The sequence below is a fragment of the Aethalodelphis obliquidens genome, unplaced genomic scaffold, assembly GCF_003676395.1.
Source record: "Aethalodelphis obliquidens isolate GAN/ISIS:26980383/991018 unplaced genomic scaffold, ASM367639v1 scaffold1, whole genome shotgun sequence".
In the NCBI taxonomy this organism is placed as follows: Eukaryota; Metazoa; Chordata; class Mammalia; order Artiodactyla; family Delphinidae; genus Aethalodelphis; species Aethalodelphis obliquidens.
In genome coordinates this window covers 56,935,223-56,952,377 of record NW_020837945.1, presented here as the reverse complement: position 1 = coordinate 56,952,377, position 17,155 = coordinate 56,935,223, and positions in this window count along the sequence as shown.

The window sequence follows — 17,155 nt, the reverse complement described above, 5'->3', positions numbered from 1 at the left end:
TATATATATATATATATATATATATATATATATATATATATATATATTCTGTTGATTCTGTTTCTCTGGAGAACCTAATAAAGATACTAACAATAGTACCTAACTTTTAAGGAAGCTGTGAAGCTTCAATTTACATAAAAATATTTAGCACAGGGCTTCCCTGGTGGCACAGTGGTTGAGAGTCCGCCTGCCGATGCAGGGGACACGGGTTCGTGCCCCGCTCTGGGAAGACCCCACATGCCGCGGAGCGGCTGGGCCCGTGAGCCAAGGGCGCTGAGCCTGCGCGTCCAGAGGCTGTGCTCCGCAACGGGAGAGGCCACAACAGTGAGAGGCCAGTGTACTGCAAAAAAAAAACAACAAAAAAACAAAAATTAGCACAGTGCCTGGAACACGGTAAGTACTTAGTATATGTTAGTGTGTTCTTATTGGATTTAATTTTTAAATTTACTTTGTTAAAAATAATTATGAGAACACATTAATCTCACTGATCCACTTGTGTTCTTAAAATAATTTACTTAAGTAGATGCTATGTGCCAGGTACCAGGGTCAGGTAGTAGTGACAGAAAGATAACTTCGACATAGTTCCTGCCTTCAAAGAGCTCCTAACCCGGTAAACTGATTTGAATTCTTATAAACACTCTTAATCTTCAGCACACAATTTAACATTCATCATATGCAGCTTTGCATTGTTGCTTGCTATTTTCTGTCTATAAAAAAAATTCTGTTCTATTCTATGAGGTCTTATGTATTCAGTGAAGTAATAAAATTATAGCAATGAAAGGATCTATATTTGATCTTTATTTGGCTGCTCATTTAACACAGAAGGAAGCTAAGGTCTTGAGGCAGTGTGGGAGGAGGCCCACAGGGAGGAAGGGACAGTTCTGATCTCACCCAATGACAGACTCAAAGCCACAGCTCAGGTCTCCATGTCAACCAGGACTTCTCTCCACAAGCACTAGATAACTGACATTATCAGAGCAGGACATTGTCCTGCACTCTGTGACATGCTCTAAAACTAGTATCCCTCTGTTCTGACACCTTTAGGAGCACTGTGTTGGTAAGTCATGAGCTTTTGCATGGCCAATTGAGCATAATTTTATAATCTGTACTGTATCCCATTGCTCTCTGAGGTACAAAGGAAGTCTCATTAAACTGATCATTAAGATTGGTTATTTGACCCCTAGCTCCTGATGCAAGACCTTAGTCTACCCTCTCTCCTTCCTCAACACATGCTTCAGTTACTTGGAGCATTCCCATAGACAGACATTGCAGGACACTCATGTTCTTCATTGTTCCTCATCAGGGTATCTTTCTTCGGGGGTTTTCCAGGCAATGTGCTCCCATCTGACGTGACTGCTCTTGTCCTGCTCACTCCTGTCGCACTGAGGTCTGTGGGGGAAGGTGTGAGTGGGCTTGTGAGCATGGAGCTCACAGTGCGGTGCTGGCGGTAAGGTGGCGAAGTCTCCCTCTCATCAAAGGAGAACTTTCCCATGGTACGTCCTATGGCAGGTTCACCCAGCATTTTAGGACACATCGGATTTAACTGCTGATCTTTCCTTCTCTCTTTTGGAACTCGAAGGAGTTCCAAATCAATCACTCAAGCCTGGTAGGGCAGACTAGGGGAAGAGGGTGAAGGGCAAGTGAAAACTCAGCTGTCAGATGCCCGTGTGGGGTGGGATCAAATAAAACGTAATAAAAAATCAACAGCTCTTTCTCCCTTTAGTGAAACCACCAAACACAAAGCCCCCAGCCATAACCACTCATATAGTAGATGTCCACAGGGGTTATTGGCCTCTTGTTCCATAAACAAAAAAATACAAAATTCTAAATTTTGTCTCTTCTAAGATAAAACACCCTGCTAAATTTGTTTTTTACAGATGAAGAAATTAAACCCTAGAGAGGCAGAATGACTTTCTCCCATATAATGAAACAAGCTGGTACCAGTGCTGGGATTAGTGCCCAGAATTAGGTCTATGCCAATTGTCATTTCTAACAACTGCCTCATTATAAAATAAAAATACTCCTTTCTGAATAATAATAATAATGAAGTATTCTATTATGAACACACGGGGCACATCATGTGATGAGTGAGATATATATATATATATATATATATATATATATATATATATAAAAATTTACATTTTTTTAAATTGGTTCTTTATATCTGAAATGAGCCTTCACAGTGAGTTTGCTGGTTGCAGTGATAATGCCCTTTATGTGGATCCAAAAGGAAAAAAAGCAAAAGGAAATTGATAGCTCCTTACCTTCCATACAAACAGTCTCTTGGAACAAATTCTATAAATCAAGAGCTTTAGGATATCCCCGCTATAGGCTAAAACTGCAAAAGAACGAATAGATCTTAATTTCCAACTTTTTAAAAATTGCTTTTGCTCTGTCCTTGCATCCATAATACATATATTTCCAAGCCAAATACAGTTTATGTATAAGATGGATGAGTCAACTTCAAGAAGTTTGTTGAATACATTTTCAAACTTTTTGTAGTTGCTGCAGTTAATGGAGCTGACTGAATTTACAAAGTAACTCACTCCAGGTTTTGCATGGAAACAAGGTCATTGTCTCCATTACAGTGCTAAAATAACATTTTTGCTATAATAGATGGGCAAACCATGATCCTGTGCTTAATTTTCCTTTTAAGATTCAGACAGATCCTCTTTTCTTCGGTCAGTGGGTTTTCTTATTTTGTAGTCTGTATGATGCCTTAATAAAAGAGACCTTTCTTTTGTTTTAAAACAGTTGCTGTAATAATGCCTTTCTTTGTTTTTTAATGAGGTTTAGTTCTCAAACTAGTGGACTGTGTTCTGATGGCCCCAATGATCTCTCTTCAAATAAGCAAGATAGTTCTTTTTCCCTTCAATACATATGTTTCTTCTTTAGATCCAGTTAAAAATATTGACTTGCCAATACTTGCTGCTTCAAGCTGTCAAAGGCAGTTTGCCCTATAATAGCATAAACTGAAAAACATCACTAAGCTGTAGTGTAATTCAATATTTAGAATTCTAAATGTTTTTTTGCAAATCAAAGGGGAATATCACACTCAGAACTGTTTCCGGACCTGTAAAGGGCATGGAAAGTTTCTTCACTTTTTTTTTTTTTCCATTTTGCTCAATATTTCAAATACTTGCCAAATTTTTCAACTGTGTTCAACGATTTTCCCTTCATCAGACAGGAATTTTAAAGGATCCGTATAAACAGCATAAGAAGGGAGCTCACGATACTTTGAAATCCTTACAAGTCACCAGAGTATCACTATAGTAACTTAAGGTTACATTACTATTTTTAAACAGAAGTTGTGTCTTTTTCCAATTCCCCCTTATACAGAGTTGCTGTAGGGTAAAAACAGCCACAGAACTGGAGTATGCTCGGCTTGAGTTCTGATGGCTCTGGCTCTTGGAGGTTTTGAAAATTCCATTTGCATTGCCCTGGAGTGCTCGGCTGATCACAGAGAAATCAGAGATCATCAACTCCTTTGAGAATTATTCATGTATTTTTTTAAGCATTTAAAACAGTAAAATGTATCAATATTTATGTAGACATTGTCCCAGTGTTAAATATTTGAGAAACTAAGAAATATACACGTATATAAGGCTAAGAATTTAAAACATCCACATTGTAAATATTTGTTTTATTAGTGGAAAATATATTTTTAAAATTATATATACTAACTCTTACAAATGTTATTAAAGAAATACTTTCCTTATTCTTCATTAGATATGTAGATGTTGATATTAAAATTTTCAGTGACGTTAACATTTCAAAACATCTATGTTCTTAGATATCTTTCTATATATTCTAAAATATTCCTGGCTTTCCTTCTTAACATATTGTATAGAACAAGAGCTATATACCAGCTGCAGAAGAATATAAGTCTGGGAGATTTTGAAGACTATAATTCTTTTAAGAAAGATACAGACATCATTCTTTGTGAAGCAAGAATAAAATCATGCCCTTTATTCATTGTCAATGGGCCTGCTCTTCCAGAATACATTACTGTCTTTTATCTAATAGCCTATTACAGACTGCAGATCATGTAAAAGCAGTGAGGTTGCTCAGAGTCTACAGATTTCATTTTTTATTTCAATGCCATTATTAAATAACCCCTCAGATGGAAATTCAATACTGGCATGCTACATGATAAGCTATGTTAATAGCTCATGTTATGCAAGAGTTGAGCAATTACTTGAAACTTAATAGCAGGACTGTGAAATGGTGTAATTGGCCAGATTCTCATCCACAGTAATGTTATGTAGTTACCTTAGTGACAGCAGATCAGAGTGTGATGTTTTGTAAAAAGTTTATGAAGCACAGCCAGATGACTAAAGAGGGGATTCCTTTTGTATGGCTTTATTGGGATGAGAGAGATAGAAATGCTTTAAGGACTGGTTGGCTTGAACAGAAGTGGAAGTGCTACAATGAGATTCAAGTAGTAAAAACATGAGATTTTGATTTTTTTTCGTCTTACATGTGTGTCTCTTTGAAAGTGGGGCCTGTAGAGACTTTTGGCAATAAGAAGGCAATTATAAGTTTTAAATATACTGCAGATGGGAAGGTTAATTTAAAAAGAAAAAAATCCAAAATATAAAAAGTCAAGAATGAAAAATAATCACCAGCTGGCAGATTAGGTATAATTATAATTAATGATGATGATGTTATTATATTCAGAAAGCAGTGATACAGGGAAGCCACATTAAACAAGAGCAATCATGGCGAGTGTGAAATGTTGTCTCAGCAGTAGGAACCGTACAGTTGTGTACTCATTGATTTGATATAGATGATTCTCATGGCATTTCATAACGCAGAATTATTCTTTTTTTCTATACCAGTGAAAACCGTCAGAAAATCACTGAGCTAGAAGTTAAATCAGGTATAGTGTTTAAGAACAAGCTTTAACTTGAAATTCTCAGCCAGGCTATACAGGCGGTAGCAAGAAATAAGCCAATGACTGATTTAGAGCTAAAAGAGACCATTTTGATATTTCCAACGAAGAGAGTCAAACCCACAGTGGTTACTCATCCACGATCACAATAGCTAGTTAGTAAAAGAGAGCTAAATCCCAAGGTTCTAGTTGCACAGATCAGGGATCATGCAAACTGGCTTTTTAAGGTAACGACTTTTAAGAATTTTTAGGTGAAATAAAGGGAAAACTTTTTTTTAGACATCCCATTAGAGAAAAACAATAATAGCTTTCCTTATGAAGTAGCAGTGGTCCTCTAATTTGTTATCTAAGGATTATCCTTTCCTTGAACTTGTTAGCACTGCCTGTAAATAGAGAGGAATGAGTGTAGTTTTGAAAACTCAAGATGTTCAGGAATCAGGTCTATTACTAAAATTGCACAACTTACTTTTAAAGACCTGGAAAATTCCAGGCTATCCACGTCATGAGGTAGAGATGTTACGCAAAGACAGTCTGTAATAAAGTCTACAAGATGTCCAGATGGGTAGCTTCAGAGAATTAAATTCACAATCTCAGGATTATCATCTTTTCTATTAAATAAACTAACACATAAGCACATAGAATAGTGCCCGACACATAGAAGATGCCATATAAGTGTGTACTTTATTGTTATTACATTTGTGATCATCATCTTTATCTAATGATTCTTCTTGTTCTCTCAGATGTTCTCCTTGGTGCTCTGAGCCTGAGAAGGCTCCAGGAGACGGAGAATCCCAGCATTTATGTTCTGTATCTCTAAGGCTGACCACTTTGTCTGCTATACAAAATGTAATCAAAAGTTGCTTATTGAACGAATGCTGTTGAATACTCTCACCAGGGGCCAGCTTAACAAATCTCTTTCTAGGTAAGAAAAATCCAAATATGATAACTTTGAACTTCGTGAAATTTCTATAAAAAGTCCAAGTACTTAGAGCAAAGTAAGATAAGAGGACAAGAAAATTTTTACCCTGGAAAAGAGAAGAAAATGGAAGAGAACAGAATTTGTTACGCGGTATAAATTTATGGCTCCTATACATGCATGTGGTAGGCTGAATAATGACCCCCAAAGCTGTTAATGTCCTAATCCCTAGAACCTGTGAACATGTTATCTTACATGGTAAAAGGAACTTTGCAGATGTGATTAGGTTAAGAATCTTGAGATTTGGAAGGGTTCAAGATGGTGGAGTAGGAAAACCCTGAATTCACCTCCTCCCATGGACATATATTTACAGCTACACAGAGAATAATTTTCCTCGGAAAAGGACCCAAGAACTAGATGAACAGTGCCTCCACAACAAAGGACAAAAAATGACACATCCAGAAGGGTAGGAGAAGCGGAGACATAGCCCTGCCTGGGACCCCATTCCAGATGTAGTGACCCCACAGTCAGGAGAAATTCCAAAATACAGAACTCTCCCCTGGACTGGAAAGACAAGTCCCCAAAACATGTGGCTTTGAAAATCAATGGAGTTTAAGACCAGGCGAATCATAGAAATGTAGGAAATGGAACTCCTACCCTTAATGTGCTCGAGCGCAAACACACTGGCCCTGAGATCCAGTGCGACAGCAACCGATTGAAATGAACCTAGACCATAAGTGAAGGAGACCCATTGACTAATTTTAAAGCAGCTGCTAGAGAGGCAGGAACCTGCAGGAACTTTATCCAGGGATGGAAACACTGATGAATACCATTTTTGCAGTCTCATCCTAACTTGCTGGTGATGGCACTGATGGGCACCATTTTCGGTGCCCCTGCCCCAAGCCTTCTAGCACCAAAGGGCATGCTCTGCTCACCTTGTGCCGTAAGTGGGCTGGGTGAGCACCTTGCATCCCACCCACCCCACACAGCATTCGTGCCACACCAGGCTGGGTGAGCACAAGTCCCACCCACATTATGAAGAAACTGAACCACGGCTGGACTGGGCAAGTGCCCTGAGCCCTGCGCTCCCCACACAGAGCTGAGAGGGGTGAGTCCCCTAAGCCCCACCCTAGCCTCACAGCAGCTGAGTCATAACAGACATTTGTGGGTGCCCTGAGTCCCACCCACCCCTCACGGCTCCTGAGCCACCACCAGGCTGGGCAAGCACTTTGAGCCCAGCCATCCCTGCGTAGCAGCCGACCCACAACCGGGCCAAGTCAGCTCTCTGAACTTTGCCCACTCTGCAGAGAAACCAAGCCACAACTGGGACTAGCAATCCATTCAAACCCCTCTCCCCTTAACAGCAGCCAGGGCCCTACAACAGCCAGTGGGCACACACAATGTGAACAAGGGGTGTGCATGGAAAGCCTGTCTCTGGTGGCCAGGGGAGATTGTGCTTGTGGGCCACAGGGATCGGCTCCCACACATGTCCGCTCTCTCAACATGGAGGGAGGTAGCGATTTTGTCCAATGCATACAGACAAACACAGAGAGACAGGCAAGATGAGCAGACAGACGAATATGTTCCAAACCAAGGCAAATCCCACAAAGAGACCTTAATGAAACAGAGAGAAAGAAGCTATCTGATAGAGTTAAAAGTAATTGTCCTAAGAATGCTCACTGATCTCAGGAGAAGAATAGATGAACACAGTGAAAACCTCAACAAAGAGACAGAAAATACAAGAAAGTACCAAACAGAAATTATAACTGAACTCAGAAATACAAGAGAGGGGTTCAACAGCAGAATGGGTGAAAGAGAAGCATGAATCAGTGAGCTGAAAAACAAAGCAATGAAAATACCCAGACTGGACAGAGCAGCACAATGAAAAAAGAACTTTAAAAAGTGAGGATACTCTAAAGGATCTCTGGGAAAACATCAAGCAGAATAACATTCACATTATAGGGGTCCCAGAAGGAGAAGAGAAAGAGAAAGGGCCAGAAAAATTATTTGAATAACTAATGGCTGAAAAATTCCCTAATCTGGGGAAGGAAACAGACATCCAGCTCCAGGAAGCCCAGAAAAATTCCAAATAAGATGAATTCAGACAAACACACCAAGACACATTATCATTAAAATGGTGAAAGTTAAGGATAAAAAGCAAACCTTAAAAGCAACTAGAGATAACTGACAGTTATGACATAATGCCTCCTGGAGTTAGCATGGATTCAGCTTTACCTCCACTTTTATGCTTACCTAAGCCTGATATATTTTTAATGACCTGGGAGTGACTAGTATGTTTTCCTCATGGAGTAAAGCCAGGATTAAACTACTTGAAATGATTGCTATGTAAATAGTGTTGTGTCTGAAAAATATCATCTATTTTAAGTCCTCGGTTCTTGGTTTTGTTGTCGCAATATAAAAAATCCAATCCACCTGTGCTCACTGTGTTTGCAAGAGTTGTCATCACCTGCAGGAATTGTAAGAAATGTTTATCCACCTTAAACAGGAGAGGTGGATTTGAGGTCTGCCCTGGTTAGGTTGAGCCAGAGTAAAAAGCCAGAAATGCTAACTGAGGCCAAGGATAGTTGGTAAATAAAGAATGTTATAGGGCTTCCCTGGTGGCGCAGTGGTTGAGAGCCCGCCTGCCGATGCAGGGGACACGGGTTTGCGCCGGTCCAGGAAGATCCCACATGCTGTGGAGCGGCTGGGCTCGTGAGCCATGGCCGCTGAGCCTGCGCATCCGGAGCCTGTGCTCCACAACCGGAGAGGCCACAGCAGTGAGAGGCCCGCGTACAGAAAAAAAAAAAAAAAAAAAAAAGAATGCTATAGTACTTTCAATTCTTTATAGCTGAATAATGAGCCCATTTAAAACATAATTTCAACTTTGAACTAATAATAGCATTGCTTAAACTAATCATTTCAACTCCCTTTATATGATTGCTGAGGTCTGTAGTGAAAATTTAGGCACAAATGATGCTTATTCCACACTTTACTCAGATAAAATTGCTATCTGCTCGGCAAGAACATTATGCTCTGGTAATATCTCTGTCTCTATTATTTATCTGTTGATGCAGAACATGTTTGCTCAAATATTAGCAGCTTAGAACAACAAATTATTATCTCAGCCCGTTTCTAAGGGCCACGTCCTGGAAGCTTAGCTGGATGGTTCTGACTCAGTCACTCATGAGGCTGTGGTCAAGCTGTTGCTCAGGGCACCATTCATACAAAGACTTGACTGTGGATGGAGATTCCACCCTCAAACTCACTCACATGGCTGTTGGCAGAAGACTTCACTTCCTTGCCAAGTGAGCCTCTCTATTTGGCAGCTCGTGACTTGGAAGCTGGCTTCCAACAGAGTGATTGTGGGGAGAGACAGAGACCAGAGAGAGACAGAGAGGGAGAGAGAAAGAGGCAGAGATTGAGAGAGGAAATGCGGCCTGTTATGACCTACATCTCAGAGTCACACACCATCACTCCTGCTTACTAAATTCATAGAAGCAAATCACTCAGTCCAGCCCACACCACAAGAGGGGCTCATGTAAGGGTATGAGTACCAGGAGGCGGGGATCAATAAGGGCCATTGGGGGTGGTGCTTATCACAGCCACCAACTTGCTGACTGAATGGGAGCAAGGGACTATGCCTCTTGGAGTTTTCCTTTTCTTTCAAGTTTGGGGATTTTCCTGTATAACTCCTCCTACACCAATTTGGGCTCTCACCGATGATAATATAATGGAGAATGATTAGATACTGGAGGACTTGGACAGAAGCATAGTCAGTGAATGGGAAAATTGGACTTTACTACCCAAAAGGGACCGCTGAATTGTTTTTGTTTTTGGCCATCTGAAACACCTGCCAAAGGTGTCTTGTAACTGGGATCAGTACCACTTGTAAGTAATTATCGTAGATTATTTTACATATCACTATTTAACGATGGTTTCTCAGATCTCCTCATCTCAAGGACACTGAGATCCAGACTTGTTTCATATGCTGCTATACCAGTGACTGGCATTTATCTTTGTTCAATAGTGTATGTAATAGGACTACTTTTGCTAAAAAAAATTAAGTAAATAGCACGTGTTGAGAATTACTAAGTGCCTAGCACTCTTCTACGTGTCGTTTGAAGCCCCCCAACAATCCTGGTGAGGTAGAACCAAAATCTGCGTTGGTCACGCAAACATGGCATGGCCTAGTTAGGCTTCATACCAGACAGTCTGGTACAGAGAGGCCACAGGACTTGCACATGATCATAAAGCAAATTCAAGTAGGGAATGCAGCTTACAATCACATACCCAGGGAACTCACACTCGTGGCAGATGGTGTCGTGGTTCTGGAACGACTCAACTCTTCCTTAAGTGTGTTCAGACCCCAAAACTGCAGGCAAATAAAGAGGCTGACTGCACGGGATCTAAACTAGGGTTCTGCGTACATTAGACATGCTTAAATTTAAGGAAGTCAATGTGAGCCCCGATCTCTTAATTACATGTCAAAGTTAGTAATTTTACATTCCAAAAGCATAAAGTTTCCCTGTGGCTATAGTGTCAGTTAGATGATTTCATCTTTTGTCCAGTATGTTGAAAAGGAACTGGGTTTCCGTGTGGGAATAAAGTGACAATGGTAGCTAGGTATGAGTTGACAGACACTAGTCTCAGTAAACACAATTTATTTCTCTTGTTTTTGTTTCCAGAGTGAATCACATGCTAGAGAATCCCCGGAATCGCTTACAATGAGGTACACAGGATAACTAAAGCTTCCCTGAAGGCTTTTTGTCAGTATTTGTTGTTTTGCAGATCTACTCAACAATTCAGAGAAAATTCTGAGCATATCTGCTGGCTGCTTCAGTGAAAACAGCATAGAGCACATAGCTTTTCTCTAATGCTTTGAGGAAATAATCATATGCACTAGAATACTGACGCTTGAGTTTTCTTCATTTTTAATTTGTTTAATACGAACTAATGCTGAGAGTGCCACAATGTAGTGTACTGAATATGGTTGGCTAGATAAAATACAGGACTGAGTTAAATTTGCATTTCAGATGAACAACAAATAAATATTTAGTGTAAAATATTTGGTACCTGTTTAAACTAAAAAATGTTTGCTCCTTATATGAAATTCAAATTTAATTGGGCATCTGTATTTTCATTTGCTAAATCTGGCAAACTTAATTTGGGGTCCTTGAGAAGAATTGAGAATATTCTCTTCCCTGTTGTTTTGGGGAATGGAGGCCTCATTTCTTTGGACTCCACTTTAAAGTGTAAACTAAGTAACAACTGAGCTTCCTTATCTTATGAAAATAAGGAGAGGCTTTGAGGTAAAATAGCCTAGTTTCCAACTTAGCTCTGCTATTTACTATCTGTATGACCAGGAGCAAAGTACTCACATGTTCTTGAAAATTGTTCCCTTATATTTTCCCTCTCCAGCCTACTTTTTAGGATTTGATATTTTTAAAGCAGTTTTAGGTTTACAATAAATTGAAAGGGAGGAACAGAGATTTCCCGTTTACCCATTGCCCACACACATACATAACATTCCCAATTATCAACATCACTCATCAGAGTGGTACTTTTTTTTTTTTTAATTGGAGTACAGTTGCTTTACAATGTGTGTTAGTTTCTGCTGTACAGCAAAGTGAATCAGCTATACATATACATATAACCCCCTCTTTTTTGGGTTTCCTTCACACTTAGGTCACCACAGCGCACTGAGTAGAGTTCCCTGTGCTATACAGTTGTTTCTCATTGGTTATCTGTTTTATACATAGTAGAGTATATATGTCAATCCCAATTTCCCAACCTTCCTTCCTTGGTACCCATACATTTGTGTGTCTCTATTTACGTCGGTGTCTCTATTTCTGCTTTGCAAATAAGTTCATCTATACCATTTTTCTAGATTCCACATATATGCGTTAATATACCATATTTGTTTTTGTCTTTCTGACTTAACTTCACTCTGTATGACAGTCTCTAGGTCCTTCCACATCTCTGCAAATGGCACAATGTTGTTCTTTTTTATTGCTGAGTAATATTCCATTGTTTATATGTCAGAGTGGTACAATTTTTACCAAGGATGAACCTGCATGAAAGCATCATAAGCAACCAAAGTCCATAGTTTACATCAGGATTCACTCTTGGTGCTGTACATTCCATGGGTTTGGACAAATGTATAATGACATCCATCCATCACTGTAATATCATACAGAATATTATCACTGCCTTAAATATTCTGTGTGCTTTGCCTATTCATCTCCACCCCAACTCCCCCACAATCAGTGATTTTTCTACTCTCTAGTTTTGTCTTTTCCAGAATATCATATAGTTGGAATTATACAGTGCGTAGCCTTTCAGATTGTCTTCTTCCACTTGTTTACATGCATTTAAGGTTTCTACATGCCTTTTCATGGCTTGATAGCCCATTTCTTTTGAACACTGAATAAAATTCCATAGTCTGGAGGTACCACAGTTTATCCATTCACCTTCAGAAGGACATCTTTGTTGCTTCCAACCTATATTTATCTGTTGCCCATGAGGCATTTCAGGAATATTTATCATCCTTGCAGCTTTTGAAATCCTTGGGACTGGTGATCTTTTCAGTCAGGTATTAATTCCTTGTTCTTCCAAAGCTGTAAAGCCTTGTGGGGTATACAAGTATACTACATTTACTCTAGTTTTTGTCAGCCCCAGGGTCAAACCGAGTTCTGAGGACTCGTGGGGAGAGTTCTTTTTTCCACCTTGGCATTCAGGGTATCTGAAGTGCTAACGTTCCCCTATTTCACAATTCTCCTTGTAAAAGAGCTCTTTTTGGGGCCCAATCTTCATATTAGCCTATCCTACTCTCCTTCTTCCTTCCCGCCCTCCCTCCCTCCTTTCCTTTATTTTTTTCTTCTCTTTCTACAAAAGTGAAGTTCAGGTCCTATGGAGTTGCCCTGAAGATAAGAGGATTTATTTATAGAGAAAAGAACCCCATGGCAAACTGCTTTCCCCATCCAGAATACCCTATTCCTTTGCCGACAACCACTGGACTCATTCAGTATTCAGTGGGATGAATTCAGTGTAGAATTCTATGTAGATGTAGAATGGGAGATATAGAAAAAAAGCTTATTAAAAAGTCCAAATTTCATAGTATTTATCAGAGAAAAAAGAACAAATGACTATTCAAATTTAAAGGACTTGGGCAATATTGTGCAATAGTGATGTGTTTATTTGTTTTTGGACTGTTTGGGGTTGAACAGTAGAATCCGTTCATGCTTTATTTTGGGTATAAAGTAACAGGACTTAATGAAGCGATATTCTGGAAAAACGCCAGAACTAAGAATCAAAAGAATGATTTCAGTTAGGCCAACATCCAAAGGTATGATAATGGCAAAAACACCAAGCTATGTCATAGCTGAACGGAACATGAAGGATTTCTGAATGTACCTGCACTTCCCCACGTGTTAGTCTCATTTCCTAGAAAGCTCTTTTCCCTTTATCGTTCTAAAATTGTTTTTTTCTTACCATGAACCAGCTCTCTTCTGCCCAAATGTGTGTTCCTTCTCACCCAACCATTTTACAGCTTATGCACCTTGCAAATATTTCTCTGACTGCATATGCCACTTGCAATTTTAATGATATCTTTGCATGTTTCTCTCATCTCCTTGAAGGCAGGGACCATCTCCTATTCATCTGTGTTCCCAGTTGTCCCTTTAGCATAGAGCTTAGTGCATAGTATTCTGTCGTAAAAGTTTGGTGAATTGAACATAGCGGGATTGTTGGCTATAAAGTGAGAGATGCACATCTGAATTATTTCAATACATCACATGTATTATTCTCAACTATTAAACATGTTTAAGGCTTTAAGGAATTATAAAAAAAGACAACTGAGTTGTGAACAATTTGATATGTCAGGAATTGGAAGATATTAATCTTCTGGTACCTAGGTGCTCATTCCAACATTGATATGTATCCTTTATTTTCTTATCATGCCTGGAGTCCAGATAGATTTTTATTAGTTCATCAAACAATGCAGCAGACTTGACTTGTATTTAAATCAGTATAATCTTAAAATAAAGCAAATGAAATTGCTAAGTAGGCCTGGATATTTAGTTATGATTTGTGCCTAATAAATTTAAGTGAGATAAAAGAGCAATATACCTCCCTATGATCTGATGCATAAATTTTTGATAGCACCAGCTGATGTTACAGACTTTTACTGTCTTTGGGGTTCCAGCAACTTTACCTGATCCAGATAAGATTCCATTTGCAGAAAATTTTAATGGATTTTACCCCAAAGTAAATACATTTTTCTTGTTTCTGTATCAGAAGCCTGTTTTCCACGAATTTCAGTTAGTTTGAAACTTTCTGTTTTTTTGATGAGTAGGTGCCAGTCCAGAGGGTTTTCTAAGAAGGCACTTTTCTTACAAGCTGGATGTAGGAATGAGATAATATTAACAGTGAACATTTGTTAAGCATTGATACATCCTGCACTGTGCTGGGTGCTTCACATTTAATCCTCACATCATTCTCTGAGACAGGTGTGATTCTTATCCTCACTTCAAATGACTGGTAGCTGCGGGAGAAGCCTGCCTCCAGACGCTGGTCTCTTAAAAGCTATTCCAATTAGCTGTGGGATGGGCACACATTATTGTTAAAAAATGTGATTAAAATTTACTGATTATGTAAATAAAGATTTCCCCGCACTCAGGTTACCCTGCGTGGAGGAGCTCATGACCAATTAGGTGCAGGTATTGCTATTGGACCTTGAGCAAGTTCTAGTCCACCAGAACCACGGTCCAAGTGGTTATTCACAGCAGGGCCACAAGGGGGCGCTCGATAAAGACAAAGGAGGCTGCACCTTTCTTTTTCCGTGGGGAAAGTGTCTTACTTTGTTTGAAATGTGTTGCTTGGTCTAGAGTGATGGCTGGATTTGGGAGTTTAACCTCGCTACAACTTTTCCAGTGGGTTACAAAGGTCTTCCGACAGTTCAGTTCTCTGCTCGTTATGCTTAATTGCATCACTGGCACATTCCACGAAAATAACATGGTTTTAGAAAGGCTGTTTCCAGGGTGGGTACTAAAAAACACCATAATCATCTAACAATACAGTTTAGCTACTTTTAAATGAGACTCTTTCTTTTTTAGTAGCTTTTTCCTAGAGTCTGCCAGCAAGTTCTGTAGAGCTGGAAGATGGATAGATCAAGAGCTTTTGCTCACAGCAAAGAGGAATTTGATCATCAACATGAAATTGAATAAAGAATGCAGTTTGGAACCAAGTGGCTGAAAATAGTTTTCATCGACTTAAGATAATTATGCTAAATGCACTCATTTAATTTAATAACTATATTATTGTAACTGTGGATTAAAAACATATGCCACAACAAAAATTTGACAGAAAGCTTTATAGAAAAAAAGGAAATTGACTCATCATTTAATAAACTCCTAACAAGGAGAAGAATTCATCTTAGACAGCTGTAGAAATTAAAGGGTTTAATGTAATCTCTTTTTTTTTTCCATTTTAGGTACTTACATAGATCATTCCATATAAGCCTATTAAGGTTTCATTTCTCCATGCACAGTTTCATAAACTGAGTAGGGAGAAACACCTAAAAAATAATTATCATGAAAATCTAGATTTCTGTATGTGTGTGTATTTGATGTTTTGTTTTCAGAGTTTTAATATCCATAGTAACACTTGAATATAGTCCTCCACATTCACATGTGAACATAATTTATTCACTCATTCAATGATATTTATTAAAAGCTTAATATATGCTAGGCACTATTCCAGGCACTTGGGATCCATTAGTAAACACAACAGCCCCAAATCCCAGTCACTGTGAAGTATATATTCTAGTGAAAGAAGAAAGGCAACAAACAAAAAACTGTAATGGATAAGTAAAAGACCTGGTGTGTTAATATATAAATACCATTGAAGAATAGATCAGGTTAAAGAGGATTTAGGAGTACTGAGGACAATTGTCATGAGGCCAGAGTAAGCCTGATTGCGAGAGTAAAATTTGAAAAAGACTTGAAGGAGCAAAGGGTATTTCCTTGCATATTCCTGAGCAGATGAGGGAACAGCCCATGCAAAGGCTGCCATAGGCAGAAGGACAAAGCATATGACATAATCTGACTTAAGTTTTTAAAAGATTCACTTCGATTTTTATGTTGCAAATAGACTGCATGTGTGCGTGGGATGGGTGGAGTGTCTAGATTTCCTAGAAGAGGTGGTGGTAGCTACTACCAGAATGATATCAGTGGACCCTGAGTTTATTTTGAAGGTTGAGTCAACTGGATACCCTGAGAGACTGGATGAATGGGGTGGAAGGAAGAGAGGGGCCAGAGATGCCTCTAAGGTCTTTGGCCTGAGCAGCCGGAAGGATGAGGCTGTCTTCAGCTGGTATAGGGAAAAGTGTGTGAGGCAGAGGGGGTGGGGAGAGGATGAGAACTTCAGCAATGGGAAAGATGAGTTTGAGATACTCATTGGACACCTGCGTGGCACTTGGATGCAATCCTCTCTTCCCGTAAGGAATGGGAACCTCTGGTCCAAGACCATCCTCCCCTTCTCCCATCCAAGACAGACAACTCAATCAAAATGTCCTTCGTTCCTTCTAGCTTAATGAAGCTCAGGCTCTTTCTTAACACAGGGACCCAGATACTCAATACTTCCTGACTGAAGTTTGAAAGTAAAATTAACCCTAGTGGGTTTCTTGCTAGGCTATATCTAAAGACAACCAGATTCCTACAAGTCGTCTGGTTACTGTAGCCAAAGAGCTCTTTTAAATATATATGTTATCAATATCCAAATGGGGGGCAGGCTTGGCATGAAACCCAGGTTATTCGAGCTGGTAACTTAGTGTTTCCCTGTGGAATAACTGTGGCCTTCTACATTTTCCTAGGATGGGAAGGAACAATGAAGTGCCCTAGAAATCTGACTCAGCCCTGACAGCAGACAGACTTTTCCTGACTGCTTTGTAGCTGTCATCCTATTCTCTTTGGCAATTTTTTTTTTCATTTGTAGGGTGAGAGAAAGTAGAACAGGTACCGTGGATTTTACCAGCAATAAAGCATGTCTGATGTGAGAGGCCTACCCTTCTGATTTCCTAACGAGAAAACACTTTGATTGTTGGAAGGAGGAGAACAGAGGTCTGATTCTCTTCTACCAATTAAAGCTCTGTGTCTTGCACACTCTTCTACAATCTACTAGAATTTAACGAAGGGTAAGTGAGAGGTCATGGTAAATGTCTCCCCTGGCACCAAGACACCAGAGAGTAGGGCATTTAAAAAGAAATAATTGAAATAAAGTCTAAAAGACATGCTATAAAATACATCACTTCTTCATTTCAAAAGGAGTTTATTAAGTGTGTCCAG